The 27,035-nt window shown below is 38.4% G+C and overlaps 1 protein-coding gene across 7 annotated transcripts in view; it reads right to left on the bottom strand.

Annotated features, from left to right (window-relative positions):
- IL15 (interleukin 15) overlaps positions 1–27,035 on the bottom strand; it is a 367,286-nt gene that overhangs the window by 40,059 nt on the left and 300,192 nt on the right. Inside the window, exon 2 of one of the 7 annotated variants that reach the window (XM_027600405.2) lies at positions 2,489–2,604. The exons of the other annotated variants lie outside the window; for them this stretch is intronic. The gene's annotated coding sequence lies outside the window, so the exon portion shown is untranslated. The remainder of the gene's footprint in view (positions 1–2,488; positions 2,605–27,035) is intronic. 7 annotated transcript variants of the gene reach the window in all.

Below are 27,035 nucleotides of genomic sequence, written 5' to 3'. Positions count from 1 at the left end.
TCTACAAGTTCCCAGACATGTGAGTGAGGAGACCTTGGATAAGACCAGACAAGACCAGCAGAAAAGTTGACCGGCCAACAGACAGAATCATGAGAAATAATAAAGTGTGGTGGCTTTAAGGCACTAAGTTTGGATGTTTTGTTATATAGCAACAGATAACTGAGTCACTATATAAATTTTTCAATCACAAGATATAGAAAATATGAGTTCGTAATTCCTTGTCAATATATCCCTCAGACTCTAACATGAAATCATCTAACCTTCCATAGCACTCTGAAGTACTTTTCACAACCTCCTTTTTTCCTAACATAACTTATGAGCTAGTTATTATTACTATCCAGATTTAAAGAGGAGGAAACAAAGGCTGATTAGTTTACCCAGTTAGTAAGTGTGCCCACAAAACTGAGTCTCCCCATTAGTCTGTGACTTTCTTCAGGTAGGGCTTATCTAATGCATCTTTGTATCTCAAACACACGCATGGTGACCAAAATAAAGAAGGGTAATTTTTAAAGGCTGGATGGATGGAATGCACGGATAGATAGATGGGATGAATGGATGAATGAATCACTTGGTGCCTCCTCTGCTATTTTAAATATTTAAGAAAAATGATATATATGTAGCCCACCCCCACACCCAGCCCCTCCAAGGTCTTCCTTTTCCATGCTCATTGTTGGCTATTTTTTCACTTGAATTAGCACCTAGATATTTTATATTCTTGGTTGTCCTCTCCTAAGTCAAATTCTATTTCTCAATGTTTCTCTTAAAACTGAGAACTTGAAACTGAACGTAATATTAGGTTTATCTAAAACTACTCTCTCTAATCTCAACTCTGCATCTTAATACTCTTTGTGGATTTCAAAAGTTTATCTGAAATAAAGCATCACCTTCAATGAAACAAAAATAATTTCTAGGTTTTAACAGGAAAAGATTGAATCTCTTTAGAAATCTGTTGTAAAGTGCAAAATGCCTTGGCTAAATTTACAATCAATAAAAGTCAGTTAGGAAAATGTACTCACTCTGTAGTAATCTACTTGAATTGAGGGAATAAATGGACTCATTAATTTTGGCTAACTTAAGAGGCTTCTTTAAATTGTGCCATTGATTCTGGTTAATTTGGATAGAATTAAAGAACTCAAATTGTTTTATTAAATTCTTTCTATAAGCATTTACTTTGATCAGTTTTAAAAGAATACAACTCCCTCCAACCCCACAGTTAAAACATAAATAATCTCAATGTCTTAAAGCCAGGGGCAGTTGGCTACAGTTCTTATGTCCTGTTTCATTCTATCACTTAACATGATGAGAGCATCATAGACCAAAGGTATCACTTTTCGTCTCTGTGACACCCAGCAAGTCAAACATAATTTTGCGTAAATCTCCATGGAACTATGAAATCACGAATTCTCTGAAATGGTTATGTTAAGTTCTCAACAGAATTTTAAAAAATATCTATATTAGTTTTATTGAAGTTACTTTGGTATCTAGTTGAAAGAAGTTCTTACAAAGTAACTTTACAGGACTTACAAGAAGAAAAACATAATTTTATAGAATCTATTTCTAGGCAAAAATTCTTTTACTTTAAATATATATATAATTTTATGTTCACAACACTACTGAATTTTAGTTAGAATACTGTAATACATGTATCCATGCTCACTAATGATTTCTCAAATTATACAGATGCTGAAGATGAAGAAATCTAAATTAAATCTCTAACACCAACAAGTCTGCCAAGGGTCTGTTCTTTTGCAATAAATTACAGCAGGGGTTGGCAAACTATGTCTTTAGGGGGGCAAATCAGGTTGCAGCTTGTTTTTGTTCTACATTTTTACCTTTTCAAAAAAATTAAGAGTTTAAGACATTTAAAAAGAAGATTCTGTAACTGATTCCATATTTAGTGCACAAAGATTAAAACATTTACCTTCTTGCCCTTAACACAAAATATTTGTCAATTCCTGACCAAAGGATGTTTCTACCTGAATAGCCTATCGCTATCTCAAACTTAACCGAAAATTAAGATTTTCTTGTCCAGGCCTACAAAAACTCTTATAGACTACAGCAGAGAAAGGAATACTTCCCAACACACATTCCCCCTCCCCCTTAAAAAAAATTCTCCCTAGACAATACCCTCTCCTGACAACTCTCCATTTCTCTCAAATTCAACACGGGCCGGAGCCCCTCTGTGATCCCAGTCAGCCATCTCTATGTCCTCCTGGATCCCTGCTGCTATTTGCAACAACTTAATCTGAGCTGGCGTGTCCTTAAGGCTGAGTTGTCCTAACTACAATCTTTCTCTCACTCTTTGATTCTACTTTTTGTATTCTTTATGGGTTCATTTATAACAACAACATTACCATCACCCACATTTTATCAAGTCTTCCTACTGCTTACTATTGTATGTCTAAATACTACGGCACTTTCAATAAATAAATAAATACATACATACACACATACATACATACTATGACACTTTCAAAGTCCTACTTACTCAGGCACGTGCATTTCCAAATTTTCCATTTAGTTGCCAATAGCAAGTTTCTTATTTCCCTCCAGTTAGGTCAATCACTTTACCACATTCTACTTATGTTTCATGCCTTCAAATATCTAAAAGAAGGATAATTTTTTACTATGATTCATAATGTTAAAAGAATAATTGCTAACAAATAATCAAGTACTACTTATCAGTTACTATTCCAAGCTATGCATATATTTTTAACTAACTTTTTATTACGGCAACTTTATAAGGAAGGTAATGCTATTATCATCATTGTAAAGATGAGAAATCTGAGGAACGGAGAAATTATATAATTTGCCCAAAGCTACACAGCTAATACGTGGCAGCAGGTATTAGGCAGCCTGGCTTGCATCCATGTTTTGACCACTATACTACGCTCTTCTCAATTAAACCAATGTTTACTCCTGTTTGGAAGATCCCTACCACCTAGCTTTCCAGAGGCTCCTACCTTGAAAATGTAACTTGGTCTACACAGAGCTTCTTCCACAGTAGAGAGTAAAAACACGATCTGTGTATAAACACTAGACAACAGGTTACCCTTGGGATCAGAAAGATGTGATGCAAGTAGATGTTTCCGCAAGGGGGGGTAAGGCTAAGAGACACAGAGGAAGAAGAAGACATGTGTGCAATGAATTCTCCCTCCAGGGGTTGATATCTTCGAGTAAGTGAGTGGAGAGTACACTTGGGGGAAGGCTTGGTCCTGCCTCTCTGCTTTGAAATTCCTAACGGATACCAATGTGATGGGTGGCCCCATTCTAGAGGCAGTAAAATGTGATAGAAAAACACAGGTGAGGATTAGCTAGGCAGAGAAAAAGAAAAAGACTGAGAACACAACAAAGCCTCTTCTCTGGAAGGAAGTCAGGAATTTCTGCCTAAACCCATAAGAGAACATAGAAGATGACTGAGAAAGAGCCAGCAGTGTGCACGGGAAAGGCAGCGGGGAGGTAGCATAAAGGAAGCTGACCCCAGTGGAACAGAGATGGCTTAAAAGCGTGGCCCAGGAGGGTAGACTGAGGCTCAGAGGGTCTGCAGCATCTTTCCAAAGGAATTCCATTTTAAAGAAAATCTCTCTCAGCAAGGATATGCATATACTTTCCAGCATATGTGGCACTAAGTATTATCTCTATCACAGAATCAACCATTTAATGAATATTAATAAAATTAAAGTGGTTTAACCACAATTGTAAAATATATATTGAGAAAAGATAATCATACATCATGTATACTTTTTTAATGCACAAATCCATTTCTGTAAAGTGAGCTTTACTGGTAACAGTGATGGTAGACAAAGCTTAATGTCCCGTAAAGAAATGTTAACCTCAGGTTAGCTTTTTCCATAGAATATCTAAATAACCTATTGCATCAGAAAATTAAAGTTTAGATAGAGAATTAAGTAGGCTTACTTAAGTAGATGATGGAAGTGAGGTTCATGCTTACGTACATACATGACTAACCCTTGGTATATATGTGTACATGGCTAACCCTCAGAGTGCTTTGACAACTTTCTAAATATGTGCATACAATACCAAGACAAAAATAAAGACCTTTCCCTGTATCACCCACTATAAGAGAACTAGAAGAAAAAAAAATGTTTGAAAAATTAGTATTTGATTCAACTCTACCCTTCCTCCTGATAACTGAATAAACAGAGCCCTGAAAAGTAGAAGACAAACTTGTTTCTTAATCCTGCTGACTGGACAAAGCAAGTACAGATTATTTTTAAAGGTGAGGGGCATACTGAGAGTGGAAATAAAGGATAAGAATTAAACCACAGATGCTCAAACACAGGGTGGACAGATGTGTGCTCTTACTAAGATGGGCCATGCAATCTAAGATTCCAGTCAGACTTGCTTTGCCCGAATTCTTTCATCTTAAGTTATCCCATAGAAAAATCATACCATCATCTCAACAGATGGCAATGATAGTCATCGCTTACTGAGGGTCAACTATATTCCAAGGGCAATGCCAAACACATTACAGGCTTTAGCTCATGTGCCATTTATAGAATGCCTATGAGGTAGGTACGATTGCTATCTGCACTTTATAAATGATGAAACTGAGAGCAGAGCGTAAGCAGCTAGCCGAGGTTGTGATGCAATGCTGCTAAGTGGTAGAGCCGGGCTTCCAGTCAGTCCAATCTCTTCAACACTGCACCAGTCTTGACCTAAAAATACCTTTGGCGAAATTCACTATACATTTTTTTTAAAAAAATAATAAATTCTTAATAATAGGAATAGAATAATAATTTCTTAATACAATCAAATCTTCCTTAAACTAATTCCAACTTCAAACCTACTAGCAAATCACTCTAAGTATCCCCATTGTATTCAAGAATAAGATGGATACTCTGGTGGCTATTCTCTGGCATCTGGAAGAAATTCCTGCAATTTCTTTTTTTTTTTTAAGATTTTATTTAGTTACTTGATAGAGAGTGAGAGAGGGAGAGAGAGCACAGAGGGAGAGGGAGAAGCAGACTCCCTGCTGAGCAAGGAGCCAGATGCAGAACGCGATCCCAGGACCCTGGGATCATGACCTAAGCTGAAGGCAGACGCTTAACCAAGTGAGCCACCCAGGCGCCCCTGGAATTTCTGATTAATAAAAACAAGGCGTAAAAATATACAGTTATAACTATTCAAAAACATGAAACCATTACTTGTAGATTCTACAGTTATTTTTTTGATTTTACAATTATTTAACTAACGAAGTTAAGCAAATTACCTGAGACATCATATGAACTAAAATGGCAAGAAAAAGTAAAAATTAAATAACCACTTGTTTTCATGGTCATCATTCTGTATCTTAGCAATATGTAGAGGAAATTATCTAACTCACATTACTGACAAAATTATACAATACTTAGGAATGAATACGATAAGGTATATACCAGAAGGATATAAAAAATCAGTAACACTAGATTGAAAAGCAAAAAGGACAATAAATTGATTTGAGAAGCATATTTTATCCCTGAATGGTAACACTGTGTATTACAGAGGTATAATTTTTTCCAAATTATTTCATAAGAAATGAAATTAGAAGTGACATTGACATAAAAATTGATACAGGAAGTGAAACTGACACTATGATTTTTAAGTTCATGTGAAAAAGTCCACTGGTGGGGCGCCTGGGTGGCTCAGTTGGTTAAGCGACTGCCTTCGGCTCAGGTCATGATCCCAGGGTCCTGGGATCGAGCCCCGCATCGGGCTCCCTGCTTGGCAGGAAGCCTGCTTCTCCCTCTCCCACTCCCCCTGCTTGTGTTCCCTCTCTCGCTGTCTCTCTCTCTGTCAATTAAATAAATAAAATCTTTAAAAAAAAAAAAAAAAAAAGAAAAAGAAAAAGTCCACTGGTGAAAATAATTTTGAAATAGAAAGGTAATTTAAATAAACAAAACCAGTCTTAGTAGGTGGCAAAATTAACCACAAAATGAAAATAAGTGACTGACGTATTGATAGATGTCTCTATGAAAGAATCTTGAAGCTGCAGGTAAGAGAATGGTTACTATTTAACAAAGATTCTGTGAAGCTATTGGTTAGCTGTTGAGAAAAATTACATTCTCCTCTCACTTCATATGACAAATTCCAGCTTTTAAAAAAAGACATCTAGAAAAAAATATGTAAGTAAGCATCTGATTTCTGGATAGGCTTAAGGCAATTTTAAAAAAGTTCAACAGGGGCACCGGGGTGGCTCAGTTGGTTAAGCATCTGCCTTCGGCTCAGGTCGTGATCTCAGGGTCCTGGGATCGAGCGCCGCATAGGGTTCTCTGCTCAGCGGGGGCCTGCTTCTCCCTCTGCCCCTCCCCCTTCTCATGCTCTCTCTCTCTCTCTCTCTCTCTCAAATAAATTAAAATCTTAAAAATAAATAAATAAATAAAAATTTAAAAAGTCAACAAAATAAGATTGATAGATTTAATGTATAATGAATAAAATAATAGGATAAACAGACTAAAAATGTGGAACTAAAAATTTTAAATATTCCTTATATATTCAAAGATTATAAAATTTGGTAAGAAAAAACATCTCTAAATATGAGAAACTCGAACAGATAAGTACAGAGTGAAAATACAGACAACAAATGAACACTTTAAGGAATTCAGTGTCTACAGTAATCAAGAATGCAAGATAAAATGAGATAAAATTTCTCACTTAAATTTGCAAAAAATTACATTTTATTGTATTTTTTCTGTAAAGGTAATATATTCACATGGTTGAGAAACAAAACAATATGAAAAGGTATTCATTTAGAAATCACACCCTGATTCTTTTCCCTGTCCACCCTGTATTCCCTCCACCCTCTTCTCCTTATTTAAACAACCATTTTTATTAGCTCCTGTGAATCCTTGACAGCAAGCAAATCGAGAATATATACTTATATTCCCACATTCCATAAATAAAATTAAGAAAATGGCTAGCATTTTGCATGAGGTTGAATTTTTATGAATTAAAAGACTTCACATTTTTTGTTATGCAAACTACCTATTCATGATTTTTGTCCATTGTTCTACCGCTTTTTATTTCTCCCCAACCCCACGTTTTCTAAAATATATTAGGAAACTCTTGGTGGGGCGCCTGGGTGGTCAGATGGTTAATAGTCTGCCTTCAGGGGCGCCTGGGTGGCTCAGTTGGTTAAGCGACTGCCTTCGGCTCAGGTCATGATCCTGGAGTCCCGGGATCGAGTCCCGCATCGGGCTCCCTGCTCAGCAGGGAGTCTGCTTCTCCCTCTGACCCTCTTCTTTCTCGTGCTCTCTATCTCTCATTCTCTCTCTCTCAAATAAATAAATAAAATCTTTAAAAGAAAATAGTCTGCCTTCGGCTCAGGTCATGATCTCGGGGTCCTGGGATCAAACCCCCATGTTTGGCTCCCAGCTCAGCAGGGAGTCTGCTTCTCCCTCTGTGATTCCCCCTGCTTGTGCTCTCTCTGTCTCTCTCTTTCAAATAAATAAATAAAATCTTAAAAGAAAAGAAAAGAAAAGAAAACTCTTGGTGATTTCAGAGGTAAATACTTTTTCCCAGTTTATCATTCTTCTTTAGAATTTTTCGAGAATAGCTGCTTTTTGTTTTGTTGCCAAACCAAAGGATTTTATAATTTGTCTTTTTTTCCTCTCTTTTAGACGTTAGAATTGAATCATAGTTAGAAATCTTTTCAGTTACATTCTTTTGGGTTTTCTAAGTATTAAGTCATCTACAATAACAGTTTCTCTTGTCTGGTTTTGTTGACTAACAACTCTGGTAAAACGTCACTAGCAGATGTGAGAGCTTTGCACCCTTATCTTGTTTGTCTTTTGGCAAAAATAGCAGAAGTGCCTCTAGCATTTTGCCATTAATTATTATACTGTTTTGGGCTGAGTTGGTGTGTGTATGAATGTGTGAATGCATAAATAGTTTGTTATGGTTACAAAATGCTTAACTCTTACTTAATATTGAGTTGTCTCTTAAAAAAAAAAAATATCCAGAACGGCTGTTGAATTTTGTCAAATGAACACTCAACATCTATAGAGATTAACATATAATTTTTCCTTTAGATCAATTAATATGATGAATTCTTTTTAATGGAGTTCATCATTTTTCATTCCTGGAATGAACTCTACTTCATCATGATATATTACTCCTTGAATGAGTTGCAGGATTCTTTCTCCTGATAATTTTCTGAAGAGTTCTGCATTGATATTCATAAATGAAATCATGGATAGTTTTCTTCTTGTGAAATTTTGACCAAGCTTAGGTGGTCCACGATATTATGACCTCATGAAAATAATTTAAAGTTTATATTACTCTGACAGGGGTTAAATCACACTGAAACCATCTCTTCTTAAAAAATTCACCAGATAAAATGTAATATACAAGTGATGAATATCATAATATCTAGATAACAACTAATATCCAGAGTATCAACTTTAAAAAGATGCATGTTGTAATATTTAAGGTAACACATAAGAGTAAAATAATATGAATTAACAAATTAGTAGAGGAAAAGGGGATAATAAAAAGTTGATTAACGCACACAAAAGCAAGAAAGGAAGAAAAAGCTACATAAAGAGATGGGTCATATAGAAAACCATAGTTGGATGGTAGATATAAGCACAACTATATCAGTAATTATATTAAATGAAAATAGAGTGAGATTGTCGGGTGGAATTAAAAACAAAAATGTAAAACACAGCTACATGTTGTTTACAAGAGACACACCTGTAACATATGGGCAAAGACAGGCTAAAAGTCAATGGAAGGGAAGCTATAAATTATGCAAACATTAAAGGAAATAATCTGGGGTAACTATATAATATTGGAAAAAGCAGCCAGTAAGCCAGATAACTGTATTAGAAAGACAGGAGAGCACTTCAAATCCATGAAAAGGTCCATTCACCAGGGGATAGCACAATCCAAAAGACAACCTTCTAAAACCATAACTTTAAATTTTATCAAGAAAATGAGTAAAACTAGAGGAAAAATAGGCAAATTCACCATTATTGTGGGTGATTTAAAAATATCCCTCTCATAAGCTCATAGAATAACAATAAAATATAAATTCAGGAAGGACAGAGTAGGTCTAAAAGGAAAAATAATACACTTGATCTACCTAACTTGTATGCTGCATTGTTCCAACAACGGCAAAATTCACACTTTTTTCAAGTTGTACTGGAACATCTGCCAAAGTTGACCATATGTGGGGTCATTAAGCAAGTCATTACAAAATTAAAAGGACTGAAATTATTCAATGCTTAGTCTCTGACAGAATTCTGGCTGCGAAATCAGTAACAAGAAAGATAACTAGGGAATTCGTAATTGTTTGAAAATCAAGCAATATGTGTTTGAATAACAAATAAGTCAGAGGAGAAATCCCAATGGAAATCAGACAAACAATGAAGATATGACATCATCATTAGACACAGAAGAAATATTCCATTAAGGAGTGTGATTCCAGGCAAGCGGGAGGAAGTGAAAATGGGCAAGAAGCAGGAGAAGGGGAGAGAGCCCACAGAAGGGGATACGGTGGGGCTGGCCATTTCTAAGGGCACACAGCACACAAACTGCCCCATAAGTGGTCACTCCCAGGCAGAGAAAAGGCCAAGAATGTGTTACTAACTCCCCCATCATCCTGGTCAAGGATGAGCCACAGAGCCTGTTCATTCATTCCCATCTCCATGTCAGGAGCAGAGCCCAGGCAAGAAGCCCATGTGAAGTCCCTCGGAGTTCCTAAGACGCAGTGTATGCCTCTGTTCCAAAGCCCCTCCAGCTTCGTCCCTGGAAGATGTTGCCAAGGAACACAGCCCCTGCCTTCCAGGGCATTCCTCTCCTTTTGGAACGTGCTCTCTGAAATCTACCACCAGTGGGAACAGAGAATCTTTCTCCATTTCTTAACAGCCAATGACTTCCTGTTGGAGGTCGTTCCCACTCAGAACAGGGTTCTTTCCCTCTTGGGCTCCTGATCTGCTGGCGACTGTGGACATCTGCTGTCACGGGGCCCTCCCGTCTTGCCATTCCTCTGCGTCACTCAGTAGGGCTTCCTGCACAAATTCTGCTGGCCTCAGCTGCTTTTGCCTACACTGACACAAGTTTGGATTTTATGGCTTTTCACTATCTCTGGGGTTTGTTATAGATTCCGTTTGTGCGTCACCCTGCAATCCCATGCTATATGATTTCCTGGAGGGAAATTACACTGGGCCCAAACTACTGCCCTATTCATCATGGCACCGGGAAGAATTGTTTTAAAACTCTTAAATGTCAGCATTAGTGAGGATGCGGTGTCACCAAGGCTCACCGAAGGGTGCCGAAGGTATAAATTTATACATATTTTCTGGAATATGTATTGAGCACCGTTAAAATATTTAAAATGTCAGACATCTTAATTCTCTTCCTAGGAAATTTTCCTTAACAAAATTGTCAGAAAACTGGACGGAGATTTATTCAAGGATACATTCACATAAGTATTATTTTTAATAACCACAAATGAATACAATCATAATGGATCGTGATACATTTTAAATCAGAGTATTATACTCACATTAAAAATAATATTTGCTTTACTTATGTAATGTCACAGGGAAATGTCACCATCTGCTGTTAAGAAAACAAAACTACGAGGCAAATGTTCACACTTTTTTTATATCCACTATGTAGAAAAAATAACGATGCAACGGGTTGTCTCTTAGTAATTGCATTGCTGGATCTGATATTTCCCCCACTTTACGGTTTCCTATAGTTTCACTCTTACTATGATGAACACATATTACTTTGATAATCAGAAAAATAATAAGGAAAAAAATTAAAAACTTGATATAAATTGAGTTAAAGATGGTGACTCAAGGCCACCCACACCTGTAGGTTGCAGTCCTGGCCAAAATGAAAAGAGGAGAAGGCTTTGAGTGAAAGTATGTACAAATGAGATCCTATGCAACCTAGTCTATACCCAAATTCAGCTTTCTAAATGCATTTATTCTCGGAATCTAAAAAAGAAAACAAATACTACAAGTGATATTCAGTTAGCACAAATGTCAATGCAGCCAAAAATCTCTTGAGCATAGAGTCTAGTATGCTTCCCAACGGAGTCCCCAAAATAAAAGCTACCTTCAAAGGAACATCTTATAGAAATAGCAGCTTTCTGGATCCTTGTTACAGTAACCCCGGCGCTCACTACTTTCTGGATCCTTGTTACAGTAACCCCAGTGCTCACTAAGAAGCATCTCACAGTTGATGGTTTGCTTTGACTATGCAAATTGTAAGAAATGTATCTTTTTTTTAAAGATTTTATTTATTTATTTGAGAGAGAAAGAATGAGAGATAGTACGAGAGGGAAGAGGGTCAGAGGGAGAAGCAGACTCCCCGCCGAGCAGGGAGCCCGATGCGGGACTCGATCCCGGGACTCCAGGATCATGACTTGAGCCAAAGGCAGTCGCTTAACCAACTGAGCCACCCAGGCACCCCAAGAAATGTATCTTTAATCCTATCCAGCCAATATCCTTCCCAACCCTCCCTGACATCAGACAAGAACAGCTATCACAGGCCTGCACAAAATGACCTCATCAAAATGCCTCTGTTTTGAAGTACCCAAAAGGAAGCAATAACTAAAAATCTAGGAATCAAGGAGAATTAGAAACACAGAAAGCACATGACATTTTGCTTATAATATAGGAGAAAGTGAGATACAGAATTTCTTCATCTTATATGCAGAGGGTAGGCAAACCATGACCCACAGGCCAAACCTCACCCACCACCTGTTTTGTAAATAAAGTTTTAATTGGGACAGAGTCCCATCTTAACCACATCTATGGCAGGAACAAAGGCAGAGTGGAGTAGTTTCGGTAGATCATTTGGCTCATAAAGGCTAAGATACTTACCTCTGGCTCTTTTCAGAAAAAAAAAATTGCCTACTTCTGTTATGTACAGTGTTCTCTGTCCTCAGAAAATGCCTTAAACATTTTATGACAAATAGCATTTTCTTTCATGACCAAGATATTCATGTTTAAAATTTTGAGTGTGTTTATGTATGTATAAAATTTCAACTGGTTTTCCACATCTTCCTTATTATTAATTACATTATTACATGAAAGGGTCTTTACTACATGATATAATTCTTAAAAACTTACTTATACAACCTCCTGTGGGCTGGCTATGTGCTAACATTGACTTCTTTGCTTTCTGTGATAATACCAGCATGGCACCTGATGGAATATTGCTTTAAAGAGCCAGATGGCAGTATATAGGAATGCATTCTGTAGGAGTCAAAGGTAGGGATTAAAAGATTTACAATTATGTACTGAATAATACTTTCTTCTTTAGATTTATGATTATCTCCATACCTGATCATGCTAGAAAAGACAGGGAGACTCATATGGAGAAAGCTTCAGAAGTCCATGGGAATTTTTTTGGATTAATCTTTCCTGAAATCTTTAGACTTCCTCCAAATTTAATTCATATCCACATTGACTATAGCTACTTCATTTTGGAAGACAAATAATCATACACCATTTAAAATAAACTATAATGTTTCATGCAATTCTCTAGTAAAATGTTTTTCATTTCCCCAAAAACAGCACAAAGCAAATGTAATGTCATCAAATCTATTTGTGGACTTGATACCAAGTTACTGACCCACTCCAAGGAAGATGCTGAAAATAAACTACAAATATCTATTCTAAGAGTGTAGTAGCAAAGTCTCCACTCAGACACTTAACAGTAAAACACAACATTATAACATCATATTTTCACGGGATACGTAATTTTGAAGGGGTTTGAATACGCCAACAGATTACACCATTAGAAAACCCTAAAGTTGGGTATTTCCTATTTTTAAAAAAGGTAGTCAAACTTATGCCCTTTTTAAAAGTTAAGCAGTATAATTCCTATTTTATAAAATAAGAAACATTTTAACCAAAATTCAGCACGGCCCATGATATAGAGGATATTTATGTTAATAATAATAACAAAATTATCTATATAATCTTATCTCTGACTCTTACTGATTTAATAAAAGTTTTGGGGCCCTGGGTGGCTCAGTCAGTTAAGCATCTGCCTTCGGCTCAGGTCATGATCCCGGGGTCCTGGGATCCAACCCCTCGTAGGGGCTCCTTGTTCAGCGGGGAGTCTGCTTCTCCCTCTCCCTCTGCAATTCCCCCTGCTTGTGCTCCCTTAGCCATTCAATATATATGCCTATATGCTGGAATCTTCCTGAATTATTTAAAATATTTATTCAAAACTTATTGTGTATAAGAACCTAGTAACTGGTTTTGATCCTTAAGAAACATGCCAAAGGGGTGGGGGGGAGTGGAATACAAACTAACTAATGCACTTCATATTTCAATAGAAAAATAAGAAAAGGCTCATGTTAAAACATAGTGAGGTAATTCATTCTAAAGAGATGAGGAAGATGAGGGATTGGGAAAGACTTCAGTGAGAAGGTGGCATTTGAGTTGGCCTTTAAGAATGAGCAGTGTTACTCTAGCAAAGTGAATGCTGCCTGCAGAGCTCAGAATTCAAGAAGGTGGGTGAGGAATGATATTTTAAGAGGATTTTGAATGTGGCTTTACTCTTGCCCTGGAAATGGTGAATAGAGCTCCATGTTGGGGATGAAGATGCATTAAGGGGGAGACTGGGTGGCTCAGTCGTTAAGCGTCTGCCTGCAGCTCAGGTCATGATCCCAGGGTCCTGGGATCGAGCCCCGCATCGGGCTCCCTGCTCGGCAGGAAGCCTGCTTCTTCCTCTCCCTCTCCCCCTGCTTGTGTTCCCTTTCTCGCTGTCTCTCTCTGTCAGATAAATAAATAATCTTAAAAAAAAAAAGAAGAAGAAGAAGAAGAAGAAGAAGCATTAAGTTGCCCCACATTCTAAAGAGAGTTTTACAGCTAGGTCCAGACACCTGCTCCAGAGCTAACTTAGAGGTAGGCAAGCCCTTATTACTTTTACTCCCTCCAAACCACCAACTTCACCCCAAGCACCCTTCCCAAGTCCACATACAGAAGACTAAAATACCAGGAAGGAAGAGAAAGGCAATGGTTAGAATCACCAGCCAGTCGTTAAGCGTCTGCCTTCGGCTCGGGTCATGATCCCAGGGTCCTGGGATCGAGCCCCACATCGGGCTCCCTGCTCAGCGGGAGTCTACTTCTCCCTCTCTCTCTGCCTGCCGCTCTGCCTACTTGTGCTATCTCTCTGTCAAATAAATAAATAAAATCTTAAAAAAAAAAAAAAAAAGAATCACCAGCCACGAGCATGATGAGAAATGCTATGGGACTACACATAAAAGAGACTGTGCTATAGACTGAATTGTTTCCTCCAAAATTCTTATGTTGCAGCCCTAATCCCATTGTGATGGTGTCTGGAGATGAGGCTTTAGAGATGTGATTAGGGTTGAATGAGGTCATAAGGGTGGGGACCTGATGATGGGATTAGTGTCCCTATAAGGAGAGACACCAGAGACTTTATCCCCTCCACTCCCCCACACCATGTTAGGACACAGCAAGAAGACAGCCACCTGCAAGCCAGAAAGAGTCCTCACCAGAGAAGGGAAGAGCTGCCACTTTGATCTTGGACTTCCTCCAGAAGCCCAGGTATGATATTTTCTTATGGGACCCTGAGCTGAGCAAAACAGACTGGCATCTCATCTCCTGGGTAGACATCATATCAGCTCAAGAGATTGCTGATTTGCTGTTAAACCTACCTTACCAAAGGGAAAAAAAAATAATAGAGAAAAGCATCAGATTTTATTTCCAGTGTTTGATTCAGCAAAGCTACGGATCAAAGCTGGCCTCTTTGCAAGGGGGCTCAGATAATCAGACCTGGTGGGCTCTCCCACTAATGGAGGGAGCTGGGAGGGTAGGAAGCGGTTAAGACTAATCACACACAGAGGGCCAGTACAGAGACCACTCTACATGTGAGGAAGAACTCACACATGTCCCACAGAAATGCCCAACTTCGGAACCCTCCTCCACAGAAGGTCTCAATGGTGAGTTACTATTAGCCAGGAAGAGAAGCAACAACCCACAGAAAATGACCTCCAATCAGAAGCTAATCTGGCCCTTTTGCCCTATGTCCCCACCCGGTCTCCACTTCCATCAGGAAAAACCAGAAGGAGGCTAGAAGGAGGCTATGAAAACGTGAACCACACCATCTTCCCCCTACTGGTCCCGCAGGTCTAACTTGAACTGGAGGAACACATGAAGATGAGACTGGGGTCTTAAATGGACTCCACAGTTACATCATTGGAAGTAACCAGCATGCTATAGGACCTGACACTTTGCAGATGAATCATTGCAAATGGATTATGAGGGGAGTGGTTCCAGAAACATTTCAGAGTTAGCATAAAGAATCTTATATACCATCTGTTTTGGAGGAAAAGGAAAGGGTCAATGACTGGTCAGAAAAGATAAATTTGTTTTGGATCGATTTAAGGCAAATTCCTATTTTCATCATTTTCTCCCATCCTCTAACAATATCTTTTCTAGTTTATTCCCTTTCAAATCCCCCTTTTAAATAACCTCTCACTTGAGGCATTACTATTATACAATATTAAGAATATCAAGAATTCTTATTAGGCTTTGTGTTGATGGAAAAGATTAAGGTTTTTGAGAAAAATGTTCCATTTAAAGTTGGTCTTGGACACAGCCCTCAATCTTAGCGTGTTTTTTCTTTTTTGTCTCCACCTGTGCATCATATTTATATAACAGCCAACCCCTTGATCTTGGTTTTACTTCCCAGTTCACTCGTCTCCTCCATTATCTCCCAAGAACTTCTTTGAGATTTTTCTTGGGTATTTTTCCATCCTCTCTATGAAGCTCCATCAACTCTATCAGGCACACCTAAGATAGGACCATTCCTTGGATCCTTCTCCCTCTCGGATCAGGAAACAAGCTTCCTTGACAGCCAGGACAGCTGATGAATTCTGCAGGAGGCATGAGAATGGAATTAGCAGACACACTAAAAGGCACAGGATGGACACTCAGACCCATCCGATTTTCAAATAGAATGCCCTTGAGAAAAGGCTATGGCTTGTTGGCTTCCTCTGTTTACCCCTGAGCTTCAAAAGGGAGGATGAATAAGAGCACCTAAGACTGTGGTTTAAAGCAGGCTGGACTCGGGACAGTCTAATCCTTCACCTATTAGCAACGTGGACTACTGTTTCCTGGCCTGGGGAGATTGCAGGCTAGCTCTTTCAGGAAACACCTAAGAAGAGGCAACAAAGATACTTAAAAAACAAAAGAAACTCTAACTCAGCTTTCCTGCCATGTTGCCCCAAGAATCTGTCAGGTTAAGTGACATCCTCTTAAAAACACTGTTAAATTGTGCCTTCTCCATGAATGCACAGCAGTAACACCAGAAGATTAGGGCTGACCTAGCCAGGTCATTGGCCGCTATGTGGCCAAATACACATTTGGGAAAACTTATCTCGTCCCTTGGAGTTTAATTCGTATGTATTTACATGGAATTAGAAACAAAGAATGTTAGATACTCCCAAGAACTTCCAACTGGGCATCCATAGAACATAAAGAAATTGGGTCATGAAAAAATCAAGTGACTTGCTCTAAACAGCAAGGCTACGAAGGAATTGATACACAATCCATTAAGATGTGAAGGTGCTACTCAGAGTTTTAGTGAACACGGAGGCACTCACCGACCCCAGCTGACAGCTCAGAGCGGAGTCTCTCCCCAGAAACGCCCTCAGTGGAAGGGAGCTGCCTAGCACAAGATCACACCTCCCTGTGGGGGCCTGGCCTCCTTCCCTGCAGTTGGGACATTCCTGAAGCTCCATCTGGGCTGCAGAGCATTCACTCTCCATGGGACCCACGGGCCGAGGCCTCTGCTGCCAACTGCATCCCTCTTCACTTGCTCCCTCTGCCTACCTTACTTCTGTCATGGCTTACTTCCATCAGGTGTCGTCCTGGAGAACAACGCCCCAGTACGCCTCCTGCATGTGCATTTCTAGATCACAGTCTGCTTCCCAGGGAACTCAACCTACAAAAACAGTCAATTCTAGTACTTGAGAAAATCGAACACTGGGAAACACTTGGCCTACACTGATGTAGACTATTGCAGGATTTCTTTTAATTTAACAAGGTGCACTATGAATCCCCAATGAATACTCAGAAGTTACAGAAAGTCAGTCAGAGAACGCTCTTTTTATATTTTGAACACCTTCTGAGACTGTTTGTGCAATATGCTCTGGGAAACATGAATGCAATTCACTCTAGCTCACATTAGAATATAACTGCTAACGTTATTCATGTCTATATATGTCCTGTAATAGCAAAAGATTGGAAATAACTTAAATCTCCACAGAGGACTGCTTAAACAAATTACGATATAGCCATAGGATGGAATATTATGCATCCATAGGGAAAAATGAGGTCTTTCAGAACCAGTATGAAAAAGTATCCAAGATATATACTTTTAAGTGCAAGAAGCAAGGTTACTCAATAGTGCATATTTGTTTTTTAAAAAAAGGATTGAACATATGTTTATGCTTCCTTGGGCATGCACAAAATATTTATAAAGGTATGAACTAGGAAATGATAGCAGCCGTTGTTTCCATAAAAGGGAATTAAAAGCAACTTGGTCCCCTCTGAATTTTAAACCATGGGAATAGATTACCTTTTGAAAAAAAAATTAAAATATTAAAAATTAAAAGCAAAACACCACAAAGTATTAAATAACAGATACTTAAATACTTTGTCTAATTATATATGAAGAGACCCTGGAGAAAAAATGTATAACATTTTTCTTAGTTCCTTAGATTATGAGCTCCTTGAAGACAGAAACTACGTCTTCCTATTCATTTATTTGTAATGCTCAAAGCCTAGCAGAATGCCCGAACCAGAGGAGGCAGTTAATAACGTGTTTTTTAATTGAATCCTATTGTTTCTATATAGCATCAGATTTAAAGTAGCCCCTTTTCCTTTCTTTCTTTTTTAATAATAAACGAAAAAAATTTTTAATGTAGGACCCAGGGAAACTCTAGAAATGGAGGAAGAATAGCACATTCTTTTAATGTATTTTCCTGGTTTGGTTTTCCTGTTATTAGCCTATAGTCATCTAAAAAGTATCTGAAGCTATGCTCTCCAATACAGTAGCCACTAGCCATATGTGGTTATTTAAATATAAATGTAAATTAATGAAAATTCATTTTTTCAGTTGAGCTAGCCATGTTTCGAGGGTTCAAAAGCCACAAATGGTTTGTGGTTACTTTATTGGACACAGCAGATGGAGAACATTCTCACCACTGCAGAAACTTCTTTTGGACAGCACTGATGCAGGTATAGCAGAGACTTTGGTTTCGGTCCTATCTGGATTGAATCCCAACTTAGCCACTTATTAACAGTAGGGTTTAGAGGAGATTAATCAATCTCCCTGGACCTCAGTTTCTTCATCTGTATAATGGGGGAAATGACAGTGCCTCTCCTCACCGGGTCATTGTAAGGGTCAAGTGAGTTCATTCATGAAAACTACACAGAACAGGCCCAGACACACAGCGAGCACTCGAAGATGTTACCTCTCTGTGATTGTCACCACCGTGACTGTGACACCTCACCATGAACCACTCACAATCAGGCTGTACCCCCCGCTCCCATAAGTCCCACAGAAAAAGTGGCCATTAACATCCTTACCGTCTAGTTCACTGTTACTAAAGTACCAGTCTACGGTGAATAAAGCTTACACGAATTCCTTCTTCAGAAAAGACTTTGTGAAAAAAAAAAGTTGGGTGAACTAAAGATGTGTGCTAGTGGTGTGGTGAATTTGCATTCTGGTGCGAGCTCTTTATTGGGTCAAATCCTGGAAACAAACATTTTCATACTTTGGACTGCAATGGTCTAGTTGGATACGATTTTAAAATTCTCACAAAGAAGGCACCTCTCACACTCTGCCATGTAGAGAGCAAAGTCTAGTACCAGCAAAACTGAAGGGCAGAGGCAGCTGGGTCAGTCAAGGTGAGCTTTTTATAGCTGGTAAATGTGAATTAAATTTCAAAGAACATAAATCATGATGAGAGGAGAGAGAGAAGTGGAGAAGAATGGCCAAGGAACAAGAGCAAGGGAAAGGAAAAAGAGAAGACTCATAGCTTTAGCCAGCCCTTCAAAAATCAAGAAATATTTTCCTTTTATCCCAGAAGCCAAGCCATTCCCTTGCTAACTTGTGGCTTCCAGCAACAGAAAACCAGACAAACCAGAACCCACTAGTAGCCAGTTCTGGCCTCTTTAGTGTTACCGTGTGGTATATCTTCATATAATATAACAGCAGTGTTAAATATATATAACTTTAAACTCGAAAAATATATATGGGAAGCTATTTCGGTGACTTTCTGACCCTTCAAACATTTGCAGTTAAAGATAAATGAGCCAAAAAAAAAATCAAAAAGTGCTCATGTGTGTGTTTTAAATGAATGTTCTTCTTTTGAATTCCTCGGTATTTATATAAAAAGACCTATATAAAAATTATTCCTCATCATAAAAATCAGCCGATTATTACTAACCAATTTTCCAGTACGGCCTCTATAGATAATTGTTGAACTATTAAAGTGTGTAGTTGTGATTTATAACGGCCATATTAACGGCACCACGTGCTTGCTCTGTGTTTCCACAGAAGACATACCTTATCTGCTGTAGCATGAAATGCCATATGACAATTTAGAATGACGCACACTTCTTATTATCTGCTGATAAAAACCTATCAGGGAAAATGACAGCTTAATTATATAGCACATCTCCTGCTGGCAAATGACTGCATTCTAACATTTCTATGGCTTCTCACCAATCCCTCACAGAAGCAGAGAGGTAAGAGTACCACAGTCCTCAGAAGTAACACTTCTTAAGTAAAAGTAAAGAAGTCTAAGGCAAAGTAGATCTTTTATATTAAACACAGATGCACTTTCGGCCACACACGCTGAGACAGCGTCCTGTCCCCAGACAGTCTTGCCAGAGTTGGCTGTCGTTCCTCTAATGTTTTATTTTTTCTGGCTGATTAGGCCTTTGGTATTTCCCATTCCAAATACCCAGCTTGTTATGAGATGCATCAAGTGATTTATTCTGAACACCGAAGCTCTGAATCAACACAGTGGCCACAAATTTGCTGTAGTAGTCCCAAAGGTCTTGTTTCTAAAGCATTACTTGCTGGGCTCCTTCTTGACGAGTAACCTAAACTGCTCAAGTCTCCATAGCAAAGCAATTGTGCTTATAAAACTGGGAAGAGGCTGGGTGCTTGGGTGGCTCAGTCAGGTAAGCGTCTCTCAGGTCATGATCCCAGGGTCCTGGGATCGAGTCCCTCATCGATGCCCTGCTCAGTGGGGAGTCTGCTTCTCCCTCTCCCACTGTCTGCCCTTCTGCCTACTTGTGCTTTCTCGCTCACTCTCTCTCTCTAAAATAAATAAAATCTCTGGAAAAAAAAAAAACTGCCAAGAGGCAGACTGTCTCTATTCATAAAATTTACTTGCAATCGGCAGAGTGCTTGGACTCTTGAGTTCTAGGGTGGTCCATGTGGCTGTCGGCCTTTTTTCCCCGGACTGGATGCAGAACTTCTCTATCTTTGACAGCACTGCTGGCTTTTTTCTCTCCACCCAAGGCTGCGTGCAACTTCCTGGGACACAGCTAACAGAGTGCCTGCCCCCAGATTAGGACATTGCATCAGATGTTTTAGTTCTTTATCTCCTCTTTCCCTAGTCTCACTAGATATTCTTATTTAAATAGGAGCCACCAAAACCACCACTATGAATATATTGTCATTCCTTTATTCTTTCTAACCTTTGCTTTCCATTTTTCTCTGCTTTTTATCAATTCTTCCATGCTCCTCAGCTTGTGTGCAAAGAAAAATGGGTAATATAAACCTCACCGAACACGTAGTGTGCCCCATTCCTTCTATGGGATTACATATTTGTTAACAGTGTTTAAAATTCTGACCATTTCTGTTGGGTGAATTTGACAGAATACATCCAAATGGCTGGATTTTTGTAGCCTAAAATGTCACATTTCTTTTGAAGGTCCCCCCACCCCCCTGGTGGAAAGATAGAGTGACAGTTTTTGCGCCAAAGCCATCCCTACAAAATAGAGGCTGTCCTATTAACTTAAATGACCAAATTACTAATGAGAAGATTTGTGACAAACATGGAATGGGAGCAAATGAAACCAAAAGGTCTTGTAGAATATATCATCTGGGATAGAAAACAGCATAGAAAATAATCTGGGTGGCTCAGTTGTTAAGCATCTGCCTTCGGCTCAGGTCAGGATCCCAGGGTCCTGGGATCGAGCCCCGCATTGGGCTCCCTGCTCCGTGGGAAGCCTGCTTCTCCCTCTCCCACTCCCCCTACTTGTGTTCCCTCTCTCTGTCTCTCTGTCAAAATAAATAAATAAAATCTTAAAAAAAAAAAAAGAAAAGAATCTCCATTCAGTAACAGAACACAGCCCTCTAGGCAACCACCATGAAGTGTGCCACTACCACTTGCTGGGACCACAGATACTCATTTCTATAGACACAGAATTTCTCTCTTTGGACTTGTGTAAACAATAACAGTGTTGTTCACTATCTCTTCTTTTATCAGATGCCATGCAGACGTCTTTACAAACTATTCATCACAAAAACGTTGCAATTTCCAAACTATGGTTTATGCAACATTGAGACTGATGGCTCCTTGATAAAATCTGGGAGCCTCCCTAATCTTACCAAAAGCACAGAATCGACTGAAAGCCTAGAGAAGCCAACCCTGATCCTGGTTCTGTCTTTAGAAACCTATGTGACCTTAGCAAGGTACTTTGTGTCTCTTAACCTCTTTATCTTTAAAATAAAGAAACTAGACTGGGAGATGTCCAAAGCCCTTCTCAGTGTCCGAGAACATCTCTTAAGGTCACAGGTAGCTTATCAGCATATGGTCAAATCCATCCACGTTATATCAATCATCAGTGCTGTCAGATTTGACACCTGAGGGAATTCCTTGGTTTTAATCATCTTAATTTTCCAGAAGAGAAAAAAAGTGCAGAGAAACTAAATGCATTGTCCAGTTTTACACAAAGAGGTAAAACTGGGGTTTACCAAGTGTCGTCTTGGATTCCTGGTTTAAGTCTTAACCAGTAGTTCATTCAGTCAACAGGAAGCACAAGGCATGTGCTATGCCCCCTCTCCATATTAGTTTCAATTTCAAAACAGGTCTATTTATCCCAAAAATCAAGAGTTATAAAATGCTTGGGGCTTACAGTCTGATATGTATTGATCATAACTAAAGGGCAGTATTAGTGGAATTTGAATTGTTTTAATTTCATACCTTAGATCTAACTATCCTGTCCCAGCAATGGCACTATCAGCAAAATGCTGTGATTATGCCATTTACTCTAATTGTTTCCAAACAGCTACTTTCTGGGTCAGAACAACTAAAGAAAACAGGCCACCCATAACAACTCTGTGTCATCCTAAACCACTGTAGCCCAATTGACACCTCTCTACCTTGGGGGACGGGGAAGAGAGAAATTCCATAATCTCCTTTACCCTGTGGCTAAGCCAACACCCTCTTGCTCTTACAATGGGATCTTCGAGATCTTTGTCCAATGTGGCTTGACGATAATAATGGTAAATATCATCATATACTTACATATGTACTGTTTCTTGGATGAATCACTTGGGAGAAGGGAAAATAATCCCAGGCAGTTCCAAATTAAATGAAGAACCGGTAAGAACTAGCTTTTTCTTTGGAAATCTGCCCTGTAGGTTCCAGAGAAATAAGATGGTTTGTGGAATGTCAACCCATGCTCACGAGTTAATGCGAAAACTGTAAAAACTCCCTTGGAAAAGAGGAGGACATTGTATCTCATTTCGGTAGACCAGAGTTGGACAACCTAGGACCAGAAGTAGAGGATGAGAAGAGGAGGAAGGTTCTAGTTGCTGTACCTTGTTTCCTCCCGTATTTTCCCTGAAAAGTAGGGTTAGGAGATACTTGTTTTACTGCACGTGTTAACCTTGACAGGCACTTTCTGATTGGGCCTGGATTGCGGGGCTTTCAGAACCTGGAAAATCGGCAACATGATTGCATAAGCCCATACCCTGGATCCAACTAATTGTTCTTCTCATCACTGGTGCAAGACTGAAGGAGTACCTAGAACAAGGGACTGGGAAAGATCCTTGAACAAGGTATTAGACTTGTGAGAGAGTCAGGCAGTTGTTCAACAGTATAGGCTCTTCAACCTGAAGGGGACCCCACACCCACACAGTTGGAGGACATAAGCTAGAGTCAAGGGTTTTGTCTCTTGGCTGATAATGCTAGCCAATGATGACCTCAACTTAAGAAAGAGAAGTTTATAGAGAAGAATATGTAGTGGGGTCTCTATAAGAGAGAGGCAAAACTGAAAAAAAAAAAAAAAATGTAGACCAGACGGGAAAAGCCAAATGGAACAGATAAAACAAGAATTTAAAAAACTAAAAAATACTTGGCAGAACATAAGAAGGATTTTGGAAATCTGAATCAGGAACAAAAAATATGAAGAAATAACTGGGTATAGTAAATATTACAAAAAAAAAACCCACAAGTGATAAAAGTAAAGATTTAAGTAGATAGCCTGAATGTCAGAATGAATACTGCTGGAGAGTGGCAGAATGGACCAGACTGTTAGATCAGGCAGTATCCTGCAAGGCATTAGGAACTAACAATTAGATGGGGAAAAATAAAGGAAGTGTAGATAGAAGATGAGAGTAGGAACTGCAACTCTGTCTACTTGCAGTCTGAAAAAAATAAGGTAATAAATGAAAAGATAATAACCAAGATTTTTCCAAAATTCTAAACATAAGACCTCAAAATAAAGAAGATAAGAGTACCAAAGAAAAGAAATTAAAAACACATCCCACTCACAGCCAGGCATATTTTAGTGGCATCCGGAAAGATTCAAGCTCTCCAAAGAAGACATACAAATGGCCAACAGACACATGAACAGATACTCAACGTCACTGATCATCAGGGAAGTGCAAATCAAAATCACAGTGAGTTATCACCTCACACCTGTCCAAATGGCTAAAATCAGAAACACAAGAAAGAACAAGTGTTGGCAAGGATGTGGAGAAAAAGGAAACCTCTTGCACTGCTGGTGGGAATGTAAACAGGTGCAGCCACGGTGGAAAACAGTATGGAGGTTCTTCAAAAAATTAAAACTAGAATTACCATAGGATCCAGTAATTCCAATATGAAAATACTAGTTTGAAAAGACAGATGCACCTTTAATGTTTACTGCAACAATTATTTACAATAACCAAATTATGGAAGCAACCCAGTGTCCACTGATAGATGATTGGATAAAGAAGATGTGATAGATATACAAATAGATATATATAGATATACATGTACACAATAGAATATTACTCAGCCATAAAAATGAATGAAATCTTGCCATTTGCAACAACATGGAGGGAGCTAGAGAGTATGATGCTAAGTGAAATATGTCAGTCAGAGAAAGACAAATACCGTATGATCTCACGCATACGTGGAACTTAAGAAACAAAAAAAAAAATGAACAAAAAAGAAGAGAAACAAAAAAAACAGACTCTTAACTATAGAGAATAAACAGATGGGTCAAATAGGAGAAGGGGATTAAATGTACACTTATCATGATGAGCACTGAGTATTGCATAGAACTGCTGAATCACTGTATTGTACACCTGAAACTCATAACCCTGTATGTTAACTATACTGGAATGTTAAAAAGAATTCAAGCCAAAGAGAAACTTCAACCATATTCATCAGAGTGAAAGCAGACAAAGGTCAGATGATGTCAGACATCTTGAAAGGAACAACAGATGCAAGGTAATGGAGCAGAGTCCCCACAATGTTGAAGAAAAAATAACTTTGTACCTAGAATTAAATATCTGGGTAAATCGTTATTTACATGTGAAGGCAAAATTAATATATTCACAGGCACACAAGACGTCAGAAAAATTCACCCTTTATGGCCTGTTTGAAGTAATTTTTGGAGAAAGCAAAAAGATATAGGAAGCAAAGATAAGTAAAGAATGTAACGTTTCTGGTCGTTTAAATAAGCAAAACTTACGAAGCACTTAGAATACTGCTTGGGACATAGTAAGTACTCAGGAAAAATGAGTGGCTATTATCTTTGTTTTCAGTACTCTGTTAAATAGTTGTGTGGATACTGACATCCTCATCATTCTCCAAAACTGAAGGAAATGCTTTTTAAATTTCTTTATTAAGAATGACATTTACTAGGGGCGGCTGGGTGGCTCACTCGGTTAAGCATCTGCCTTCAGCTCAGATCATGATCCCAGGGTCCTGGGATCCGGCCCCACACTGGGCTCCCTGCTCAATGGGAAATCTGCTTCTCCCTCTGCCCCTCTCCCCTGCTCAGGCTCTCTCTCACTCTCTCACTCGAGTTCTCTCTATCGAATAAATAAAATTACTGAAGAATGACATTTACTAGAGATTATTTACCAGATATCATTCATTCATTCACTCATTTGGAAGATCCTATTTAATCTTATGAAGCTCTTATCCAAATGCTTGATAATAACTTCTCCTGCATTCATCCATTAGCATTATATTGATAGATTTTCTAATATTGGACTATCCATACAATCCTCAAGTAAATCCCATTTGATTATGATAAATGTCTTCCTGGTGGGGGCAGTTGTGCCATGCATTTTATTTTTACGTTAGCTGATGTTTTATTTAGTATTAAAAACTGCTACTGAGTTTTTGTTACTCTGTCTTGCTGAGCTTGTTTATTAGTTTTCATAGATTGTTAATTTTTATGGCTTTTACTTATAAATAATAGTTCTACCTCCTCCCTTTTAATCTTTATGCCTCTTCTTAATTTTTCCAATAAAAATAGCACGTGCTAGTTGAAGCATACAGGCTTTGGAGAGAGACTTAGCTGTGGACCCTGGGCACAAGGTCTTGGTGCTTCTGAGTCACCTGAAAAGCAGTGAGAAAAGCACCTCAAGGAGTTTACGAGGATTCCACAAGTTGAAATGCTTGGCACATGGCCAACAATAAATGCTAACTATTGAAATATTTACTAAATAAAGTTAAGAACAAGCGATACGGGAGGGCACATGATGTAATCAGCACTGGGTATTAATATGCAACTGATGAATCACTGAACTCTACCTCTGAAACTAACAATACACTATCTGTTAATTAACTGAATTCAAAAAAAAAAAAAAAAAGGAACAAGGCATACCTAATCCAATCTTGGAAGTTTAGGAAAATCTGCCCGAGAAACAATATGAAACTGAAACCTCTGGACCAGGTGTGTGAGTCAGAAGAAAGGGTACAGGAAAAAATATTGGATGCAATAATGCATTCCTGAGGAGGGACGTGCATGTCCACATGCTTTGCAATGACAGAAAGCATAGCATGTTTAGAGAATGGACAGCTGTTCAGTATAAGTATACTGGATGACTCAGCTCTCCAGATACCAATATTAATTGCTCCAGTAGAATACCAAGCTGCTGAAAGGAATTATATTTGGTTCAGTTTTTTATCCCTAAGACCACTTGGCAAAGAGCCATGCACTGAAAAAGTGCTCAATAAATATTTGCTATTTTTAGGAAGGTTTCTGGTCCGTTGTAAGCCTACTTGATTCAAAACCATAGCCTGGGAGCCAATACTTTATAAACTGCAGAGGCCAAACGTAATGTCTCTTTAATTAAGAAAGGTCAAGGTTTAGAAGAGAGCTACCTCAATATCAAATCTAAATCAGCCATCATAAAACCACAGGTCTGAAGTTTTAGAAGTCCTTCACAAAACAATGAGAAGAGTCCAGGGGTAAAGTCTAATGATATAAAATACAGATTCTTAAAAATCTGACATCTGGGGTTACTGCAAATTTTAAAGTGACATAATAAAGTTGTTATGACTATGTATTTGTTTCCTTGGATTCTCAGGAGAAGGAGCACTAAATAAATTAAATATTAACAGTACTACATTTTTACAAAAATTTTTTTCATTTTTTTGTATTTTGAAATTATTTTTTCAAAATAATTGGCAAATAGAATTAAGAAAATGAAAAAATTTCTATTAAAAAATTTAGAGAATAGGGTGTATCTTGTTTCTATTTCCTTTCATTTAT

Source organism: Zalophus californianus, chromosome 2, assembly GCF_009762305.2.
Source record: "Zalophus californianus isolate mZalCal1 chromosome 2, mZalCal1.pri.v2, whole genome shotgun sequence".
Taxonomy (NCBI): Eukaryota; Metazoa; Chordata; class Mammalia; order Carnivora; family Otariidae; genus Zalophus; species Zalophus californianus.
The sequence above is the reverse complement of the archived record's forward strand: the minus strand, read 5'-3'. Positions and strand labels throughout refer to the sequence as shown.